General features: G+C 41.8%; 1 protein-coding gene and 1 pseudogene across 1 annotated transcript in view; one reads left to right on the top strand and one right to left on the bottom strand.

The window, feature by feature from the left end:
* The window catches only part of LOC126247391 (parathyroid hormone/parathyroid hormone-related peptide receptor-like), a 931,061-nt gene that overhangs the window by 367,608 nt on the left and 539,542 nt on the right, over positions 1-23,911 (bottom strand). The window lies entirely within an intron of this gene.
* Positions 21,781-21,898, top strand: LOC126210189 (5S ribosomal RNA; annotated as a pseudogene).

Consider the following 23,911-nt stretch of genomic DNA (forward strand, 5'->3'; position numbering starts at 1 on the left):
TGAGCGTCCCGCACCCTGCTGAGTAGCACGTGAGAATATTGTCGGTTAACTGTGCTTTGGTCTTCTCCTAGTATTTTCATTACCAAGGACATTAGGTTAGCAGTACATGGGCACCGTTGAGAAACGTGTAAATGAGCCATTCATTTCAAGGAAGGTCAGCGTTGGCCGCAATTTTGATGGTTTATTGACGGCAAATTCGATTTTCAATCACATAGTGATCATCTTCAGTGCTGTAGTATACAAATCAAACTCATAGGCACTGGTGTCAGGTTATTATCAGTAACCAACAATTGTGATCGTTACATAGCTTTGGTTACTGATAATAGCTTGACACCAGTGCCTATGAGTTTAATTTGTACACTACAGCACTGAAGATGATCACTATGTGATTGAAAATCGATTTTGCTGTCAATAAACCATCAAAATTACGGCCAACGCTGAGCTTCCTTCTAAATTCACGTATGTGGTCGTTGTGCACACAGCACTCTATGGAGTCGCCAATGCATGGTTCAAATGGCTCTGAGCACTATGCGACTTAACTTTTGAGGTCATGAGTCGCCTAGAACGTAGAACTAAGTAAACCTAACTAACCTAAGGACATCACACACATCCATGCCCGAGGCAGGATTCGAACTTGCGACCGTAACGGTCGCCCGGTTCCAGACTGTAGCGCCTAGAACCGAACGGCCACTCCGGTCGGCTCCATACAGTGTACAAAGCGTGTGGCTAGAGTAGATTTCCTGCCATCCTGTCGCCATCGGACAGCAAATCTGGTAAGATTGAGTCGGTGTTGTCTGTCTGAAGTGCCGCTGTTAACTACCTGCAATCATTTGCCTACTGTTGATGAGATAATCAGTTTGGCCCAATTTAATAAAGCCAGGCTAAGGCATGAGTTTGGCAGTTTTGTACTCGGCACAGCCATACAAGATTGCAGCAGATCATGAGCGGAATTTTCAGCACGGATTACGAAAAACAGCGTGGAACCCATTTCTGAACTTGCTCGCTCATTCCCCAGCCGTGGTACCGAATGGGTGGCGCAATCGTTAGCACATAGGACTCGCATTCGGGAGGACTTAGGCCATCCAGGTTAAAGTTTCCGTGGTTTTGTTCTGAAAGTATTGATTTCTTTCCCCCATTTCTGCAAAATCCAAATTAGTGTTTCGGCTAATGACCTCGTCGTCGACGAGACGTTAAGCCCTAATCTTCATTCCTAATCTTCCAACCTCGGTCCGGCCTCGTAGACTTCGAGTGGGTCAGTCACACAACTGCGCTATAGGGAAGCCACTCCCCAGCAGGCAAAAAACTTAGGCAAGCCTGATATTTTCCAAGGGTTGAGTGTAGCGACAGCGTCATCTTTCGAGTCCTGTCCAAGCCCATGGATCTGACAAAATCTGGAATCATTTCATGATTGCTTTCAAGAAAATGTTCGGTTTGAGTTTCCATACACACTACCACCGAAAAGGCTTTCTCTTATACATTTATTTTGTTTTGCATACAGTAACCATACAAATTGTACTTTTATAACAACGGTTATAAATTACGGCATGTGCCAGAGTGCTTAAAAACACCAAGAAAACATGAAAGAAAGTGCTTAGTAAAGATGGAAAATAAACTTTGAAAACATATATATTAACTAATCTGTGAAAAATAATTAATTTATTACAGTCCAGAAACTTGCAAGATCGACAGCACTATCTTTGGCGAAATGAAAGTCTTCCAGTATACACGTTGTCAGACTCTAACAGGCAGGGGAAGTGCTGGACTGACTGTGGCTCTGCAGATTCGGAGATCTGCTTGGTCCCCAAAGAGGTTTCATCTTGCCATACACACTTTTGTTCTTATTACTCGTCTCTTTAATCTAAGGGATTTGCCAATGTTCTGAGCTCTGCTGCACGTACTCGTAGTTGAAACAGTCCTGAATTTGTCTTATCAACTGCTACAGAGCGTCTATCGGATGTGATGCGATGATGGAGCTGGGAATGTGTAGTGGGTCTCGAAGATGGTTGGTTGATTTGAGGGAGGGGACCAAACAGCTAGGTCATCGGTCCCATGGGAGTGGGGAAGGATAGGGAAGGAAATCGGCCGTGCTCTTTCAAAGGAACCATCCCGGCATTTGCTTGATGCGACTTAGGGAAATCACGGATAACCTAAATCAGGATAGCTGGACGCGGGTTTGGACCGTCGTCCTCCAGAATGCGAGTCCAGTGTGCTAACCGGGACTCGAAGAGATCAACTTCTGAAAAGAGAGGACATACGAACCATACCGAGCAATTTGTCGTTAAAAGAACAAATTCACGTGCTGTCTCTGTCTCTGTCTCTCTCTCTCTCTCTCTCTCTCTCTCTCTCCCTCTCTCCCTCTCGCACATACACACAAACACACACACACACACACACACACACACACACACACACACAGAAAGGGAGCGATAGAGAGAGGGAGAAAGAGAGTAGAGAGGTAGGGGGAGGGGGAGGAGGAGAAAAGGAGAGCGGGGGTTTGTGGACGTTCCTTTGCTGGTCCTCTGTCATGCGACTAAGTAATGAACATAAGTCTGCAAAAGCTTTGTCCTACTGCATCTTCAGATATATTTGTTACGGCAGCGGACGCACGGGGATATAAACACAGACCATTTTCATTTCTATGTCGTAAACAAGTTTTGCAATATCATGGAGAACAGCTATACCGGCACACGTCCAGAAGATGGCTCTACCCTCATATGGCCATTTAAAACAAATAGGAGGAAATAACGCGCAAAACAGAGCTGGGAAAGTACTTCATAAAAGAAGATAAAAGTTAGAGTTGGCAAAGACCAACGTATCCGTCAAAATTCTAAGCGAAATGTGTTTGGAAAGGGTCCAGTAGGAAAAGAGTGGAAAATAAGAGTCGAAGAATACTTGTCATTCTGTGAGGTTCCGGGCGAACGTTCTAGTAACTAAAATATAATATTCCCGCTATGGTAATACTTCTGTTTCAGGAGCCGTCAAGAAAGCTGCTGTTTTCGTTCTTGCTAGCAAAAGAACAACTACAGTTAAAGATAACAGTGTTTAATAATAGTGGTATTAGTAGTAGTAGTAACAGCTGTAGTAGCAGTAGTGAATGAAATAGCAAAACCAGCAGAATTAGTAGTAGGAGTGATATAAATTAAACAAAACAGTGCGTTATCCTTCTGAAACGAGGACAGTACATAATTTACTGTAGTAATTACGTGTATTTCTAAATCAAGGTCTGTAAAGAAAATGAAATCATTTTTATATTATACTAGAAGAAAACAAACCAATTTTGACATTTTTTTAAACTGGTTCATATAGAACTTTGCAGTGTTGTTACCTTCAAAGACACAATCAATTTGTCATTTGTGTAGTGAATGAACGGTTTTTTTTAATTACAATCGCACACAGAGGCGTAGGTTCGACGCCGGATATGTTAATAATTTCCTTTAAGACTAGACACTCTTGACTCTGGACCAGGAGGAATAGTTGGAAAAGTAACAACTCGACGTAAAACGGCTGAGAGGTTTGCTGATTAATAACAATGGCCATCCCTACAACCGTTCAGTGTTGTCTTAGAGCAAAAGAAGGAAACAGTGAAACGGTCGATGTCACAACGTCCATCCCCACCGCCTCCGTGCCCCTCAAGACTTGTGAGTTTCGGTTAGTTTGCAGATCGTGAGTACAATTACAAAACGGAACAAAGCATAGGAATTGCCTCTTTGACTGAGATTTATACAATCTCACATACCCTTTCATTAACAAGGGAACCGGGCCTACTCGTCACCGCCGATTTCGTTCAGATTTGTATCATATACAAGTCTTGGCGAGAAATGAAAGTGACAGAAGTGAAGGCACAAGAGATCCAAGTGTTTAGAAAAAAAATCACTTTTTGGGGAGAGTTGATCGAGACATGAGCCATTTATGTTACTGTACAATATTTCACTGCCTGTGTTATTAAGTAGAACGATGCAGTTTTCCTTGGGACATAAATGCATGAAATGTACCATTCCCTTACACAGCTGATGTTCGTTCGTATTCGCAACTGTGAATTCATTTCATGTCAGCCATTTACATTAGCATAGTTTCACGGCAGCGGTTAGGGCAGTGGGCATGCCCGGCACCGTAGCTTAGTGTGCTCGCTCAGCGAACTGGCCGTCCTCTGTAATAACAATTTGAAAAGAAAAGAAAGAAAAAAAACTGAGTGATGTTTTCATCGATGGAATTTTATGGATGTCATGCGACGTTCGCACAGAAATGCAAACGAAAAATTACAAAGAAGCTGACAGAACGAGAGAAAAAGGAAAAAGTAAATAAATAAAATAAGAAGAGCGAGTACAGGACAGTAATACAAGGGTCGTGGTGTCGAGTCGCTAAGCAGGACCCTTCCTTTATTTTCACTTTTTGTGTTATTTACACTGCAAAATCTCAAGTGACCGTTTATCTTTCCTTTCATACCTTTTACGAAAATATTGATAAATACAGTATATTGAGCGTAATTTCGGTTCATTTCCAGTCTAAGTAACGCAAAAACCGAAAATAAAAAATGAATTCCCGGATACCGCTGCCTGGAAACCACGCCTCGACCGAGGCGCGCGAAAACTCTATTTTTTCTGAACGCTTGGCTACCTAGAGCTCCCATTTCTGTCACTTTCGTTTCTGGTCAAGCACTGCATATACAGTACCATAAACTAGGACTAATTGGTTCATGACGAGAAGGTGCGGTCTCCTTGTCAGTTCCAACAAATTCCATACTAGCAGCTTTGGACAAAGAAGGCATTGTTTCAACACGGGGGTATAATAAGTATGTCAATGCGACAGTTTCTATTAATTCTCATCAGAACAGAGGGAAATCATGAGCGGACAGAAGTGTCGGGTAAGGAGATTTCACAGAACCGAAACTATTATCAGCAGCTGTAGCGGAAGTTTTCAGATCCTTATGCTGAGAGGGCAAAGAAAGAATCTTGTGTTAACGGAACGTATCTGGAGCAACTTAATTTTACTCATGAGATTGTCTTTCCTTATGCATCAAATAAAGATAAACGTCTACAACGAGTGGAACTGTTTAATAGAGAAACTTCTGAAGATGTCCTGAAAATCACATTTAATGAGTAAAGAAATCTTTAGACATGGTTTCTCTTGCGTTGATCGCATGTACCCATATGCGATCACAGCAGAAAAACCTCATATCTGAAGCTTTCTTTAGATTGAATTCATGGTCGCCCTCCAGAAGTATTTATAACATTTAATAAATCTCAAATGAATATTTAATACGTAAAAGAACGTAGCACAAATAAAAAGTGATGTCATAGAATCAGTTGATGAGTAAGAAAATAACTAAACAGAAGAAATAACCTGTAGCGCTTGTGGAATACTAACATACTATGCTGATTGGCCAGTTGACGTTGTAGGCACGTAACGCGGTAAGGAAAGTGTATTAAGTGGGACAGTGGCGAATATGGAATCACTCTAAAGACGATAAGATCCGCACCTGAATCATCTGACGTAATCGACTTCGACAAATGGCATATTTCTGCAGAGCGACGCCAGGGATCGAGCAGCTCGGATACGGCGAAGTTAATCGGCTGCGTGCGCGCTACGTCTATGAGCATCCGTGGGAAGTGACGCCTTGTCATAAACTGTGGAGACCGGAGTCCTGCCCGCTCTATAAATTAGGTTCATGAAAATCTATGGCAGATCTGGGATGATGGAGCACAATGTACATGGGGGCTATACCAGTCCGAGTACTATTTTCATCCCATTTACGTCTGTGTGATAGGGGTTGGGGATGAATTATGACATCCCCTCCACACCCCTATCCCCTTCTTCGTGTAGGCCAATTGCCATACTTATAAGGGTGGGCTGTTATTCTACTGGCTGGGCTACTGACCTTGATCGTCAGACACTCCCCCAGCCCCTCCTCTCTCTAACAATATCTCCCCAATCGTTCTAGACCACTTGGGTTGTCATACATTTTCATTTAGATCTAGTTTATTACCAAATAGAACGATCCTTTTATTATATCTAAATTTTATTACATAAGGGTATTAAGGATCTGGTTTTTTGGCCAAGATGGTTGACAAGTATTTTTACAAGAAGATAACCTTCTCTTAATTACTACATTTATGATCCAATATGGCTGTCAAGACATTTCCAGGAGCAGATGTGGACTCAATTTATTGGTTACAAGCTGTAGACTAAAAGTGAAGAAACTACAAAAAGATAGGAATTTAAGGAGTTGGGACCTGGATAAACTGAAAGAACTGGAGGTTGTAGAGAGTTTCAGAGCGATCATTAAGGAACGATTGACAAGAACAGGGGAAAGAATGAAGAAGAATGGGTAGCTTTGAGAAATGAAATAGGGAAGACAGCAGAGTATAAAGCAGGCAAAAAGACGAGGGGTAGTAGTAACCCATAGGTAACAGAAGAGATGTTGAATTTAATTGATGAAAGGAGAGAATACAAAAACGCAGTAAATGAAGCAGGCAAAAAGGAATACAAACGTCTCAAAAATGAGAGAGGCAGGAAGAGCAAAATGGCTAAGCAGGGACGGCTAGAGGCCAAATGCAATGATGGAGAAGCCTGTATCACCAGGAGTAAGATAGATACTGTCTACAGGAAAGTTAAAGAGACCTTTGGAGAAAAGAGAACCACCTGTATGAATATCGAGAGCTCAGATGGAAAACTAGTTCCAAGCAAAGAAACGAAAGCAGAAAGGTGGAAGGAGTGTATAGAATGTCTATACAAGGACGTTGTAATTGAGGGCAATATTATGGAAATGGAAGAGGACGTAGATGAAGATGAAATAGGAGATATACTGCGCGAAGAATTTGACAGAGCACTGAAAGGCCCTGGGCGTAGACAACACTCCATTAGAACTACTGATAGCCTTCTGAAAGCCAGCAATGACAAAACTCATCTGGTGAGCAAAATGTATGAGGCAGGCCAAATATCCTCATACTTGGAGAAGAATGTAATAATTCCAATCCCAAAGAAAGTAAGTGTTGATAGGTGTGAAATTTACCTTACTATCAGTTTAATAAGTAACAGTTGCAAAGTACTAACACGAATTTCTCGCAGAGGAATGGAAAAACTGGTAAAAGCCGACCACGGGGAAGATCAGTTTGGATGCCGTAGAAATGTTGGAACACGCGAGGCAATACTGACCCTGCGACAAAAGAAAAATTTGGAGTAAGAATTAAAATCCATGGAGAAGAAATAAAAACTTTGAGGTTTGCCGACGACATTCTAATTCTGTCAGAGACAACAAAGGATATGGAAGAGCAACTGAACGGAAGGACTGTGTCTTGAAAGGAGGATATTAGATGAACATCAACAACATTAAAACGAGAATAATGGAATGTAGTCGTATTAAATCAGTTGATGCTGAGGGAATTAGATTAGAAAATGAGACACTTAAAGTAGTAAATGAGCTTTGCTATTTGGCAAGCAAAATAACTGATGATTGTCGAAGTAGGAAGGATACAAAATTTAGACTGGCTATGGTAAGGAAAGTGTTTATGAAGAAGAGAAATTTGTTAACATCGAGTAAAAATTTAAGTTTCAGGAAGTCTTTTCTGAAAGTATTTGTATAGTGTAGCTACGAATGGAGGTGAAACATGGACTTTAACTAGTTTAGACAAGAAGAGACTAGACGCTCTCAAAATGCGGTGCTACAGAAGAATGCTGAAGATTAGATGGGTAGATCACGTAACTAATGAAGAGATACTGAATAGATTTGGGGAGAGGAGGAATTTGTGGCACATATTGACTACAACAAGAGATCGGTTTGTAGAACAAGTTTTGACGCATCAAGGGATCACCAGTTTAGTATTGGAGGTAAGCATGGAGGATAAAAATCGTAGAGAGAGACAAAGAGATGAATACACTAAGCCGATTCAGAAGGCTGTATGTTGCAGTAGTTATTCGGAGATGAAGAGGCTTGTACAGGATAGAGTAGCATTTAGAGCTACATCACACCAGTCTCTAGATTGAAGACCACAACAACAGCCTGACTGCCAAAATAAAAAATGGTGGATCCAAGATGTCGAAGTGTCAAAGTATGGTGGAGTGATGTCACTATCATACATGGCTGTCCCAGATGGCTACCTCGATGAGTTGTGCTATGAATCCGTACCTATAACGTTACAGTCGATGTAATCCAGTGGAAATGGTGGGAAATCAGTCCATGGAAGATAGATTGCATATTGCATAATCTATTTGTTTAAAACATTTAGGAACATTTCTGGATCTCTCCAGACAGGTGAAGCAGTATTTAATCATGGGCCCATAATTTATTATTATTACTTGTACATGATACATTGTGGAATTGATGTCTAAAAAGCTTCTGGGGTGTCCAGATTAGTTTATTATTATCATTCCAGATGGGTTTTTAGATAAAGAAGATGGTGGATCTAGCACAACTGTCTGTGTAAGAGAATATTTTAAACAAAGTACGCCCTTTCTATGTAACAGTTACACGGTAGAGGCGTTCTTGTTCATTCTTCTAACACAGTACACTCTTGCTACAGAACGATTGTAGTGTGGATGTGAAGAGTAATTTTTGAACAGATTATACTGATAGCCCCCAGCTTATAGATTTAACAATGATCGTGGTTCCCCTGGACATTCTTACAGCAGTGCTTTATTACAGTCACACTGAAGATAATGGGCTCCATCACATAGTACATCCCTGGCCAACTTAGGCATGCACTCTGCAGTGCACTTATTGCTATTGGCGCTGGTGTGCATCTGCTCTGCGAGGGCCATGGCAGCACCAAACCTGCCTTGCTTTCTGACCCCTACCCCATACTGCCCATGATAGGGGACTCATCCTTCACCTCCATACGTGAAGACAGCGTCCTACATGCTGTGGTCCAGTACAGAATATCAGACACTTTCTGTTGTCCAAAAATAATTACAAAAATACAATTTTCCGATTTGTCATTAAGGCATCGGTCTCAACTTGCATTTGATGCGTTTTTGGCTATACACTCGAGCATGTGGAATGTAGTAAACATGCAGGGATAGCTAGTGTTTGCGAGCAACCGTGCTGTCAGCCTAAGACAGCATATGGCTCAGCCACTGTATGGAGGCAGTGGCTGCTGACGGGCTGCACTATTCTGCGAGTCAGCTGCCTTGTTACAATCTGTGTGCATGTAAAGAGGGCCAGTGGTACTCTGCACATACAGAGTGGTCTATAGGAGAGCAGCGGGACAAAGCCGATGTGGCCTCACTCTGCATTGTTGCCAAATTTATTCAAGATGGTGGATCCAAAATGGCGGTGATAGATATGGCAAAGTCACAATGACATCATGGTGGGAAGTTCAAATTTAGGCACGGAAAAGTGGCTCTTGGGCTAACTCCACTAACCTAAGAAAAAGGCGGGAAAAAAGGTCACTTGGGCTACTTCCACTAACCTAAGTCATCCGACCGCCACCTCTTCCTTGGAATCGGCGGGAAAAGGACTCAGCCTATGCTGGGCTGCTGGATAGGAAGGGATGTACTTTATTTATTTTGGAAAAATTTATTTAGGGATGGATTTGACATAGTACATTTATTACACTGATACTGGTCACTCTACATAGCTTACAGAACTGCAAACTACTCGAAAATCACCGGAATAATGCAGTACACTGATATGCAGACACTCAAACAACTCGTAAATTGTCAAAATAATGCATGTAAAACGCTCGGCAAACACGCTTGCTAATTGTCAACTGCCGAAATTATGCATTGCGTAGCCTGCACAAATATTCACAAAATAATACAACATACATGAAAACAACTCATAAACTGTCAAAAACTAATGCATATTTAACGCTCTGCGAACACGCTCACTAACTGTAATCTTTCGAAATAATGCATTGCCCACCCTACAGACCTGCAAATTATTCGTAGATCACCGAAATAATGCACGTAATAACACCCTACAGACACACTCACTAATTGTAAACGGTCGAAATAATGCACTGAACAGCCCACAGACCTGCAAAATACTCTTAAATTACCGAAATAATGCAGCACACTGATCTACAGACACGCAAACAACTCATACATTGTCAAAATAAAGCATGTAAAACGTATCAGCAAACTGTTCCCTACAAATGTCCCAAGGCACGCACACCGGACTGCGGGCACACGGCGGTCCGTTATGCGAGACGTCTCTGGGCCGTGTGCAGGTGTTCTCTGTTGCTGGCGCAATGCCTTTCTACCTGCGGTCCAGCGAAGAACTAATTGCCGACCGAATCACCCTCATCGACGCAGTGAGAAGATTATCAATGTTATACCGACGTCACATGTCTATGTAAATAATACTGACGACACATGTCTATGCAAATAACAGCCAAGTCTCTCTCTGAACGCGCTATACAAATCAGTTGCAATGCTTCCCAGAATAGCATCCTACATCAGCGCAAGCGCTGTGAGAAAGGAAGAGTCAAGTTTTTAAAGGAACTGTTGAGACTTGGTCACTACCAGCCACTTTGGACTATCCAGATACAGCCAGAGGTGCATGTGATACCATAGCCAGGTTTTCAGGACAAGAAGACATCAAAATCTTAAAGGGAAGGTATCCATTTAACTTAATTGGCGGACTGAATTAACTACTTTAATACAAACGTGTGGTTAACTGTTAACTCTGTCTATTAGTTTAAGTGAATACGTATTACATTTTCGGTCTGAAGATCAGTTTAGGAATGTACGTCCTAAAGTGTTCCTATGACGAAGGTCAAAGGTTATCTCGGCATATTTATCAAACCTTTCAGTTTTTATGGCTAAAAGCCAATAACAAATAAATAAAAAAGTAACATTGCTGTAAATAATCTGTGTGATATTTGTAAGAAAATATCTGTAAAGGGTAATATTTTCAAGAAGAGACAAGCTACAGCTGTTGCGTGCAGGAGGTCCTTTTGAACATGCAGCAGCATGAATTATCTTTTGTTGCAAACCAGTTTCGACGTAGATCCAGCACGTCAATAGTACCTGCTCAATGCATAAAGAAAACGCATGATTGCAATTGAATCTAAAAGCAACGAGCGGATAAATAATAAAGCGTTACAATGTTTACAGTATATTGATGTAAATGCACTTAAAAGATCACACATCATCTGCGAATCATGTAATTTTGTGGATCGTTTTACACGTGGCTGAGACTTCAGATGTTCCTTACATTAAAATATTACTTTTGCTCAAGAAGTCATTAATTGAAAAGAAACCTCTATACTCTCGAAGCTTAATGAATTTTCTAGTGAGATGCATATTTCAACGTTTAACCACATAATGTGTGCGTTTCAAAATTCGAATAAATGAAATGAGCGTCCTATGTCACTTCTTATTACCAATACGTATTACAGGCGCACTGATTTGCCGAGATGGCTGATAAAAGTACTTGACCCGACAGAAATCGAGTAACATGGATCGGTATTAATTGATTTCACTCCACTGTCAACTTCAATGAATAGACTACAATTTGGTGGTGCATCTACATGAACGAAAGTGTAAGTGGTATGCTGAGTTGACAATAGCTGAAATGAAAAGTATAACTGAGTTCGAAATTAGCTTTTTTATTAATGCACTAAACCATTAGTAAACACAATGTTGTCTACTAGTTGAACCCGGTAGCGGCCGTAAAGGAGCAACATCGGTTAACAGCATTCGATTTCTAGCCATTCAACGTATAAGCCATCTCGTCGAGCGTCTTCTTTGCGAGTGTAATACATACGACTTTCGATGCGTAGGAGACAGTTTTTGTCGTCCACGTGCATTGCCTCCAAAGTCACGTGTCTCTGTGGAACAAACTTACTAAAAGTAACTGTTCCCCATTTTATGTATTTCGGTATGCTTCCGTAGTAATTACAATTATTCACTGCTACCGTTACAAATAAATCTGCCAATACAGTAAAAATACGTCTAATATGAGTTTCGGTCTCTGTCATAATGTATACAGCGTACCATAGGAAATCCAGTGATATCTACTCTTTGATGTTGGCGACATGTCCAGTACGCTATGAACATCCCACAAATATTCCTACTTTATGGATGCTACCATGATACCACACGTGGAGGGATGCTAGGAAAGAGTATTACACAATTACCTATACATCAACTGCACTACAGGCGAAAAATTAGTACACCTGAAAAGACGACGTCGATTTTGATCTTTCGACGGCATATGCCACTTGGGGGTTGTTGATGTACTGATCATTGTTTCAGCGTCGTCTTCTAACGGATAGCGTAGTGGCATAGCTACCAGAATGCCATCTGTGTCTACCCTTTGATAGGGAATCCTTACTGCCGGAAGGCTCATTATGGTGCAAACCTGTGAAGCAAGCTGGTAACAATGCCACGGAGATATAGTAGTGTTTCCCACAACCAACTGAGCTGAGCGAGTTTCCAAGGGGTCAAATTGTGGCCTTCCGGGTGGCGGGATGGTCCTTTCGGAGAACTGCCACACAAGCTGGATGTGCTGCGTCAGTGGTACAATGATGCTGGTATCAGAGGTCGCGTAGACATTCTCACACTTGTAGACGAGGTTCTGGACGTTCACGCTGCACAGACGCCTACCAGGATCGTCGTATTGTAAAGCCAACAGTGGCAGATCGTACAACTAGCACATCACAGATAAAGGGGCGTTTGCGAACCGGTTATGGGACAACGGGCACGCCACATCATCGACGTACGCGGTTTGACTGGTGCCACCAGAGGATCACTCGGAAGATGTAATGGCGAGGCGTGGTCTTCTGCGATGAAAGCAGATTCTACCTGCACGAAAGTGACAGTCGTTTGTGCATACGACGTAGATCCGGTTAGTGTAGGGTGCACTCGCCCAAGACGTGACCCATCACGAGTCTTATGGTGTGGGGTGCGCTTAGCTACAACTCTCGCTCACCTTTGGGGTTTCTGGAGGGAAAGCTAACCAGCGCTTGGAACGTGCAGAATATTGTTAGTCCCGTTCTTTCACCGTTGTTGCAACAGGAAGGTGACCTACATCTACATCTACACCTACATGGATACTCTGCAAATCACATCTAAGCACTTGGCAGAGTGTTCATCGAACCATCTTCACAATAATTCTCTGTTATTCCATTCTCGAATAGCGCATGGAAAAAAACGAACTCCTATATTTTTCCGTGCGAGCTCTGACGTCCCATATTTTACTATGATGATCGTTTCTCCTTATGAAGGTCGCCGTCAGAAAAATATTTTCGCATTCGTAGGGTATGTTAGGGATTGAAATTTCGTTAGAAAATTTCGCAGCACCGTGAAACGCCTTTGTTTTAATGATGTCCACCCTAAATCCTGTATCGAGACTGTGGCACCCTCTCCCCTATTTGTCGGTAATACAAAACGTACTCCCCTTCTTTGAACTTTCTCGATGTAGACCGTTTATTCTATGTGGTAAGGATGCCACATGGTGCAGCATTACTCCAAAAGAAGACAGACAAGTGTAGTGTAGGTAGTCTTTAGTGAATCCCTTACATCTTCTGTTCTGCCAATAAAACACAGTCTCTGGTTCACCTTCCCGGCAGTATTTTCTGTGTTCTTTCCAATTTCAGTTGTTCTTAACTATATTTCCTAGGTATTTAGTTGAATTTGTGGCTTTTAGATTTGATTGATGTATCGTGTATCCAAAGTTTAACGAACTCCTTTTAGCTGTCACGTGGGTGACCTCACACTTTTCATTATTTAGTGTCAGCTGCCAGTTTTTTCACTATACAGATATCTTTTCTAAATCGTTTTGCAATTTGTTTTGATCTTTTGATGACTATAATAGACGATAAACGACAGCATCATCTGCAAAACAACCTAATACGGCTCCTCAGATTGTCTCCTAAATCGTTTATATAGATAAGGAGCGGCAGAGGGCCTATAACACTAACCTGGAGAACGCCAGAAATCACTTCTGTTTTACATTATGATTTTCCGTCAGTTACTACGAACTGTGACATCTCTGACCAGAAAGCACGCATCCAGTCGCATAACTGCGACGATATTCCACAAGCACGCATTTGGTTACGAACTACTTGTGAGGTACGATATCAAAATCAAAAGCCTTGTGGAAATCTAGAAATATGATATCAATTTGAAATCCCTTGATGATAGCACTCAATACTTGGTGTGAGTAAAGAGTTAGTAGTGTTTCACAAGAACGATGTTTTCTAAATACGTTTTGACTGTGTGTCAATAGATCATGCTTCAAATGGTTCAAATGGCTCTGAGCACTATGGGACTTAACATCTAAGGTCATCAGTCCCCTAGAACTTAGAACTACTTAAACCTAACTAACCTAAGGACATCACACACATCCATGCCCGAGGCAGGATTCGAACCTGCGACCGTAGCGGTCGCGCGGTTCCAGACTGTAGCGCCTAGAACCGCTCGGCCACACTGGCCGGCAATAGATCATGCTCTTCGATGTAATTCATAATGTTCGAACACAACATATGTTCCAAAATCCTGCTGAATATCTAAGTTAATGGTAGGGGTCAGAAATTTAGTGGATTACTCCTCTTCCCTTTCTTGAATATTGGTGTGATCTGTGAAACTTTCTAGTCTTTGGATACGGATCTCTCGTAGAGCGAGTTTTGCATATGATTGTTATGTATGGAGCTAATGCAGCACCATACTCTGATAGGAACCTAACTGGTATATAGTCTGGACCGGAAGACTTGTATTATTAAGTGATTTATGTTGCTTCAATACCCCGAGGATAACTACCTCCAAGTTACTCATGTTACTCTTGATTCAAATTCTGGAACATTTACTTCGTCTTCTTTGGTGGAGGAACTTCAGAAGGCTATCTTTACTAACGCTGCATTAGCAAAATTGTCATCGATAGTATTTCCATTACTATGAGGCAGAGAAGCTGTTGGTTGTGTCTTGCCGCTAACATTCTTTACGTACCACCAGAATCTCTTAGGATTTCCTGCAAGGTTTCGAGACAAAGTTTCGTTGTGGAAACTATTATAAGCATCTCGCATTGAAGTGCGCGCTGAATTTTGAGCTTCTATAAAAAATCGCCAGTTTTGAGGATTTTGTGTTCTTTTAAATTTGGCGTGCTTGTTTCGTAGTTTCCACAACGGTGTTCTAACTTGTTTTGTGTGCCATGGGGTGTCAGTTCGGTCGTTTATTAACTTGTTTGGTACAGATCTCTCAGTTGCTGACGATACTGTTTCTCTGAATTCAATCCACATCTGTTATGTGACATCGTAGGCTTTCCCGGAGTAATAAGTCTTGAAAGTTTCTTCGGGTTTGCTGCCGGATCCTAAAATCAACTCGATTCGATGTTTCTGTGGTCCAACTGGTCGTCATCTGCAGGAGAATGCTGCTTCTGCTGATGAGTCCCCAACCGAAATACTGTATAGGCCACCGTACCGCACATTGTGCAGGCGTCGCCCACGGCCTACTAAGAGGAAACCCATTGTCTCTGTTAATTAAGTTATCCGCCAACCTAATTTCAGTTACTTCTTTGTAGACACTGATACAAATCGAATCGAGTTGATTTTAGGATCCGGCAGCAAACCCGAAGAGACTTTCAACACATCTGTTATACTTACATTCTTAATTTGGAAGGAGTTGAGATTGTTTCTCAGGAAGGCGTCAAGCGAATTTTCATCCGATTTTTTGAATAGATATATTTTTCTTTTATTTTTGGAGGATTTGACAGTTGCGGTATTGTCTCGCTACGACAAATCCCGCTGTTTACTAATCCCTGTATCCATTTTGATACTCATTATTAGCTCAGGATTATTTGCTGCCAAGAGGCCAAGTGTGTTTTCATAACTGTAATATATGTTTTCGGCAGCATATAGAGGATAAATTGAAGTCACCAGCAACTATAATTGTATGAATCGGGTATGTGTGTGTTTTCTTTGAACCTTTCAGCAACTGTATCATCTTAGTTGGGAAGCCGGGGAAAGGATCCAATAAGTATTTATTCCGGTTGCCAAGAATTACCTCTACCAATACTAACTCACACAACTATCTACTTCAATTTTTCTATAAGTTAAATTACTTCCAATAGCAAGTAACACGCCACCGCCGCCGGCCGCTGTGGCCGTGCGGTTCTGGCGCTGCAGTCCGGAACCGCGGGACTGCTACGGTCGCAGGTTCGAATCCTGCCTCGGGCATGGGTGAGTGTGATGTCTTTAGGTTAGTTAGGTTTAAGTAGTTCTAAGTTCTAGGGGACTTATGACCTCAGATGTTGAGTCCCATAGTGCTCAGAGCCATTTGAACCATTTGAACGCCACCGCCAACTGTATTTCGCCTATCTTTTCTGAACACCATTAGGTCCTCCGGCTACTGCCAGCTTTCAGTGTCTATAACGATTTGAGTATGAATGCTTTCTATTAGTGCTTGGAGCTCTGGTACTTCCGCAACAAAGTTACGGCACTTTACAACTGTTGTACCGATCTACGTCCTTCGTGTTCGACCTAAACGCCTTAAGACTGAAGCTCTTTTTGTGTTTCCTCGAGGCCCTCTAACGTAAAAAACGCCCAGGCCACGCTACACAGCCCCCGCTACCTACGTAGCTGCCTCCTGCGTGTGATGGATTCCTGACCTAATTGGCGGAACACGAAACCCCACCTCCCTATGACGCATGTTGGGGAATCTGCAGCCTACATGGTCGCAAAACTGACTGAACCTTTGATTCAGACTCTTCACTCGGCTCTGTACCAGATGTCCGCAATCGGTCATGTTGACTACGCTGCAAATGGTGAGCTCTGCTTTCATATCGGTAGCAATACTAGCAGTCCTTACCTTTTCTATTAGCAGCTCGAAACCAGAGAGAATCTCTTCCGATCCAAATCGACACACATCATTGGTACCGAAGTGAACCATCACCTGCAGTTAGCTGCACCCGCTGTTCTTCATGGCGTCCGGAAGGACCCGTTCCATGTCTAGAACGACTCCACCCAGTATGCACATGGAGTGCTCACTGGCTATCTTCCCTTCCTTGGCAGCCATGTCCGTAGGGGGCCCCATAACAAGCTTAACATTGGAGCACCTATCTACCAATAATCCCACCCTCTGTGATGGCTCGGATGAGAGCTTGGATGAAGGAGTGTCCGCCACAGACAGCACCTGGAACCTGGTTGTCAGGCTAATCGAGGAGGTCTTACGTTCGGTGCCCTGAGAAGCCTTACGCAGCCTGTGATGTGCTGTTCCAACAGGATAAGGCTCACCCACACACATCCTGTGAAACTTAATGTACTCTGCATAAGTGCAGCAACTTTTGTGGCCAGCGCGATATCCAGACTTGTCTCCAATCGAGCACGTGTGGGATATATGGGGACGAGAAGTGACTTGTGCGATTCATAACAAACAACTATATATCTGTCTAATACCTCGGAACCGATTGTACTATTGACCAGTAAATGTATTCATTTCAAGCACTCCATACTCAGTGTTGCAAAAGTAAATCTTGAATGAACGGGAATCCTCCAAATTTGTATACTACTTTTTTCTGGCTGCGTATTACGGTCATCGATATCTCGACTAGAGCTTAATCTCTGGATGCTATATATCAACTAAATAACATTAAACAAACTGAGATCACTTGAAAATAAAAAGTGATCTTATCATACTGTATGAGTATCTCTGGCCATAAAACCAAGAAAATATCATAAAAAAGCACAGATATGTTTAATATCTGTACTGTTTTTTGAGCTTTTCCTGGTTTTGCACTATTTTAAAATGGCGTATATTGTTAGTAGCAGAAATATTTACTTTTCTAACAATAACTGACATCTGATTCGCGTCATTGTTCAGATTATTAAACGCAGGCAATCAGATACTAGAAAGGGTAACGGTCACGACTTATTGAACTTTACATTCGTATTTGATAAATGTTGTTATCATGTATCGTTTGTGTATGAGTGTGTTATAAATATAATGATCCGTATGTATGCAAGTGAGTTTTATTTTATCTTTGTCAGCTTTTCTGTACGTAATGTTAGTATTGTTGACGTTATGAGGTGCATTGTAACCGATGTCGTAATCATCGTATTTCTGTCACTGTGTTTATATCATGTGAAAGCTTGCTTTTGTCAGAGAACCATGGAAAAATATTTCTGTAACGAATCCATAATAGTACATAGAGACAGTGGTAGATATACATTTTATGAATGTAAGTCCGCGGACTGTCTGTATTTTCTTTAGAGAACTGAAGCTCAATGACATGGTTTTCAAAATTCTCTTGAAGGCTTTTGTCATAACGTGGTAAGGCAGTCGTAACCTGCATACTGCGAATGAGTGGTGGTCTACGCGAAATTCCTCTAAGTTGTTTGGTTTTCAATGGATATTGGCAATCTATGTGGAGTGGACAAACAATTGCGTGAATTTCACCAATGACAAACAGAGATACTGATTCTCGCAATGTGTAGGTGTGACTTCTTTTATTACTTCATGACGAAGAGCTCAAGTGAGTTTTGGGAACACTAACAACCAAGTTTGCGTTCCAAAATACGGATCAGAAATACAAGCCTAAAAAGACCGAAATACAGGCAGTCGACGTACTTCTATCCACGGAAGACTATTTAATGCCTTTTATAGGTTGACTCGGTAAACGTTCTTCAGGGGCACAACTTTGAGTACTTTGGGAGAAATTATAATTAATGAACACAGATGTGAACATTCCTTCGTCATTTGAAAGTTAACACCCGACTTCTGTAAACAAGTTTTAGCAGGTAAAGTAAGATCCCTCAATGTTCGATGATTTAGGTTTATTTATAAGTCAGGGAAGTTCCAGTTTTCGTCCTGCTACACTGAAGTTTAATAGTTGGGCCGAGCAGGTTAGCTGCGACAAAATGAAATGAGCCGTCAGTAATTACACTTAGACTAGTTGTTGGGAGGAACGAATTGCATCGCCCGACTATTCTCATTGAGGTTTTCTGTGGTTTCCGCAAAACTTTTTGGTTGAATTTTGCTTTAGCTCCTGCGGAAGGCCCACCGCCCACACAATTTCCTATAGTTGTACAGTCCGTGTTAGCAGACCCGTCTCTTTCGGCCTCGACGGGTTATTACGGTTCGAGCCTTCCTTTCAATTTTTCTACCGTTCACGTTGTGTAATGGGTTATGAATGGAATATGCGCCACTTAAAGGAAAGTTGTAGTGTTTGAAATATAACTGTATGAAGCGGAATTACTACAACATACCGAAGTCAAAACATCAGGTTAGGTAGACTACTGAAAACGACCAGAATTATATCGCATAAAACGAGTAAAAGCAACAAATACAGAATTACTTAGAAAAACTGCAGAAAATTCTTAGAAGATTCTCAGCAACAGACCAGTTTATCAACAATAACAGACCAAACTTGCACTGAAATTCTCAAACCAACTGTTGGACGGTTTGAATCCAAATCCTCATAACTGCACTTCGAACGATTTTAATTCAGTTGTCATGTCTTTGGCTTGATACAAATCGTTAGCTAATGGTCGTGTAAAATTGGATATTTGAAGATAAATGAAGATATAAGACATGGAAATGTACTCTAGTATAAATCATAATAGCGAACAATATTGACAGAAATGGGAAAAATGAAGCGAACTCATGATGGCAAGTCATTCGAACAGGTAATGTACCACGTAGACAACGGGCTGAATTGTGAAGCTAGAACAGGCTAAAGCCAATGTCAAAAGTAAGAAAAAGAAAACAAGAAATACAATATGTCTCCGAGCTATAATTTATTTAACGAATTTCTGGAGATCTTCAGTTTAGGAAGGAAAATAAGTATTCGTCGCGCTTGTACGAATCAAATGGCGTGTAAGTGAACTATTACAGCATATCCTAAGATAACTATTACCTTAACATTTATCATTTTATTATAAACAGAGACATCTGTAATTGCCCTGTCCCTTATCAGAGATATTGTCTCGAATTTGGTAAAGAATTTTACGGACAGGTGTTGACAAAGTGAGAAAATTAGTATTTGGAAAAATTCCATACCCTGAAAGATGTACAGAAATGCTGAAAAAAGTTAAATATTACTACAAACATTGTCATATTCTTTAATGTCTATATATTATTTTTGACAATCAGAATAATACTTAGCCGGCCTGTGTGGCCGAGCGGTTCTAGGCGCTTCAGTCTGGAACCGCGCGACCCGAAAAATGGTTCAAATGGCTCTGAGCACTATGGGACTTAACTTCTGAGGTCATCAGTCCCCTAGAACTTAGAACTACTTAAACCTAACTGACCTAAGGACACCACACACATTCATGCCCGAGGCAGGATTCGAACCTGCGACCGTGGTGGTCGCGCGGTTCTAGACTGTAGCGGCTAGAACCGCTCGGCCACCCCGGCCGGCAACCGCGCGACCGCTACGGTCGCAGGTTCGAATCCTGCCTTGGACGTGGATGTGCGTGATGTCCTTAGATTAGTTAGGTTTAAGTAGTTGTATGTTCTAGGTGATTGATGACCTCAGATGTTAAGTCCCATAGTGCTCGGAGCCATTTGAACCAATAATAGTTAAGCATTTTTGCTCTGGGAATAACTGGATATGCATTAATAATTACAATGTATTTCATTTTCTGAGTCAATTCGAATCCTTGCTAAAGTTTCAGAATACTAAACAACATTCCCATTAGGCAGTACAACATTGTGTTAAAATGAAATCGCGATTTGGAGGTATGTAAGTTTGAACTATTTTTTGTCAGTTATGAAAATTTATTATACTTGATAATGATATGCAAGATGGTTAAATGAGAAATTTTTTCTCAATGCATAACTGTGTCTCAATATCAGGACAGTGCCACCGAGAAAACCCAGGTACAGTTTCTGCTATAATCCTCGTATTTCATGCTGAACACCGATTTAATTGCCGATGGAATGTAACTGTATCTGAGAGAGTTTTGTTCTTTTGCTGGCTCAGAGAGAATTATACTTTTGACATGGGCACAATGTTCTGAGGCAAAGATACGTAGCCGTCTGTTGTAAAAAATGGTTCAAATGGCTCTGAGCACTATGGGACTCAACTGCTGAGGTCATTAGTCCCCTAGAACTTAGAACTAGTTAAACCTAACTAACCCAAGGACATCACACACATCCATGCCCGAGGCAGGATTCGAACCTGCGACCGTAGCGGTCTCGCGGTTCCAGACTGCAGCGCCAGAACCGCGCGGCCACTTCGGCCGGCCGTCTGTTGTAGCTGCAAGCTGAGACGTCAGGAAAAAGAATAAATACAAGTGTCATCCTTGCTAAGTTCTGTCCGTCTAGTTAATTTTAATGTGATTGTTGCTTGCCTCCGGGATGAAGGTTGAATCAATGGGACAGTTAGGTGTTTGTGGGTTAAATGCGACATATTGTAAACATAATAGGAAACGAAACGAATTCTTGCATGTTTTGCATCTTCAAACAGAAAATATTTTATCTAATTTCAGTCATTTGTTTCCTGTAGTCGTACTGTAAAGCAAACACCACTAAAATATACATAAACTGCTAAAAGAATCTGTTCCACGATTCAGCAGGATTTAAAGAGATGCGAATAGTTAAGAGCAAGCCTTTGCCTGCCCGTATGTAGTTTGAATAACGATCCGTGAAAAGCACTTAGTAATCCTTTTACTGCGAAACTTCCACCATTTCAGTAAGGAATTGCAGGAAGTTTTCACGGGCTTTTGCTGGGCTAGCAGAGTTGTAGAAGCACCTCGTAGCTGTTCATTATCCGATCTTTAGTGAACAGTTCGCATCTTGACGAACATTCTTACCTGTTCGGACTTCTAAATGGCTGGAATCTCTTCAGTTTTATGAGCTATTAGAGTAAAAAGAAAATAACGATTCCCTTATTGCTGGATGGGCAACGGCCTTGCCACAGTGGAAACACCGGTTCCCGTGAGATCACCGAAGTTAAGCGCTGTTGGGCGTGGTCGGCACTTGAATGGGTGACCATCCAGGCCGCCATGCGCTGTTGCCATTTTTCGGGGTGCACTGAGCCTCGTGATACCAATTGAGGAGCTACTCGACCGAACAGTAGCGGCTTCGGTCAAGAATACCATCATAACGGCCGGGAGAGCGGTGTGCTGACCCCACGCCCCTTCTATCCGCCTCCTCCACTGAGGATGACACGGCGGTCTGATGGTCCTGGTAGGCCACTCGTGGCCTGAAGACGGAGTGCTCGTTTTTTATTGCTGGGTATTCCGGGTACCCTCGCTGCTTGCAACCCGTCGGACATCGCTGTGTTCCGGGTTGCCGGCCACACCTGCAATGCAGTCACCATCGGTCGAGCTGCTGCGCAACAGAGGTCGACTTCGGCGGAGGAACCACTTTGGCCGCGTCTCTCACCTGCCAATCCAAGACTGCGATGACATCATCCGATCAGGAAGGCCAGTCGGCGACGAACTCGCTAACTCCGATAGCGGCAGCTAATCAAGCAACTACACTGTATTCATTGGCGCGGTATTATAGCTCACGAGCGACGGCTGCAGATTCCGTCTCGTCAACAGTCTCATCAAGGCGTCAAACCCTGAAATCTTACTATGGAGTGGTGACCAGCTGATCTTCAGTTACTGTGGGTTAATTTGGTCGCCAGCCTGGAATATTCCGTAACAGTGACGAACTTATAATCAACACAGTCAAATACTGTATCTCTATTTGGTTTTAGCTTCAGGCAGAGATTGTATTAGAGGAAATATTGTATATTTGTGTTCAGAGTTCTCATCAAGGCATCTGTCGGTTATTTTGAAATATAATTTCTGAATGTGGGTTAACGTATAACGTAGCTAGCGCAGTGATTCAGAGTGATGTCTGTCACCAGCACTGCGAACACGTCACATATCACTTATAGTTTATGAAGCCGTTTTTTACCTGTAACTACCCACTGCAGTAAATTTTAGATAGTGTTCATCTGGGAAAAAACCGTGAATCGAGAGCGTGAATGAAGCTATTTTAAGTAAGCAGCTGACTGCGCTATACAGATTTCATCATTCACGTTCAACCTAAGTGTAGGGTGAATGTCTCGTCGCTAATGAAAAGCTTTGGCAAACTAGTATTCAAACGGGATGCTGTATTTTAGCAAGAAGTCATTAACAAATTGCCAAGATGCATAAAACACGAAATTGCGAATCCACTCAGATTAAAAGTTGAAACAACATTTTTCCACACAAATCGTATTTGGTCAACCCCTAACCTACGACTATGAAATAAGTCAACAAATGACTCTGTTTTCTGATATCGATGGCAATCGCTAGAATAACTAAACTGAGAAGTGTCAAATGTTCGACCTTACATTGTATCTCTTGTAACTGTAGATTTTTCTGTCGTCCGAATTGTTCTGTATGTTTGTCTCCCGAATTAGCGACGAATATTGCGCTGTATAATTGAGTGAAGCACTATTGTGAACAAAGTACAGTGAATTGTACGTGAATGCGACGTACAGAATTTCACAGACGAAGTTTGTCTGTAGCCTACAAAATACTGTTACAACAGAAATGATCTGGAAAAGGAGAAAGAATACCGCATGCGTAGAGGAGGATAAGGAGATAAAACTGATGTCCCACACAATGAAGATCTGTGAAAGGATAATTGAGAAGAGGTTGTATCTAGAAACTAGAGTATGTGAGGAACAGTTTGGGTTTATGCCGGGAAGAGGAAGAACCGACGCAATATTTGCACTAATGTATAGGGGTAATGCAGGAGTAGGTTTAATAATGAATAGGAAAATAGGAATGCGGGTAAGCTACTACAAACAGCATAGTGAACGCAATATTGTGGCCAAGATAGATACGAAGCCCACACCTACTACAGTAGTACAAGTTTATATGCCAACTAGCTCTGCAGATTACGAAGAAATTGAAGAAATGTATGATGAAATAAAAGAAATTATTCAGATAGTGAAGGGAGACGAAAATTTAATAGTCATGGGTGACTGGAATTCGAGTGTAGGAAAAGGGAGAGAAAGAAACGTAGTAGGTGAATATGGATTAGGGCT

This window comes from Schistocerca nitens, chromosome 1 (genome assembly GCF_023898315.1).
Source record: "Schistocerca nitens isolate TAMUIC-IGC-003100 chromosome 1, iqSchNite1.1, whole genome shotgun sequence".
Classification (NCBI taxonomy): Eukaryota; Metazoa; Arthropoda; class Insecta; order Orthoptera; family Acrididae; genus Schistocerca; species Schistocerca nitens.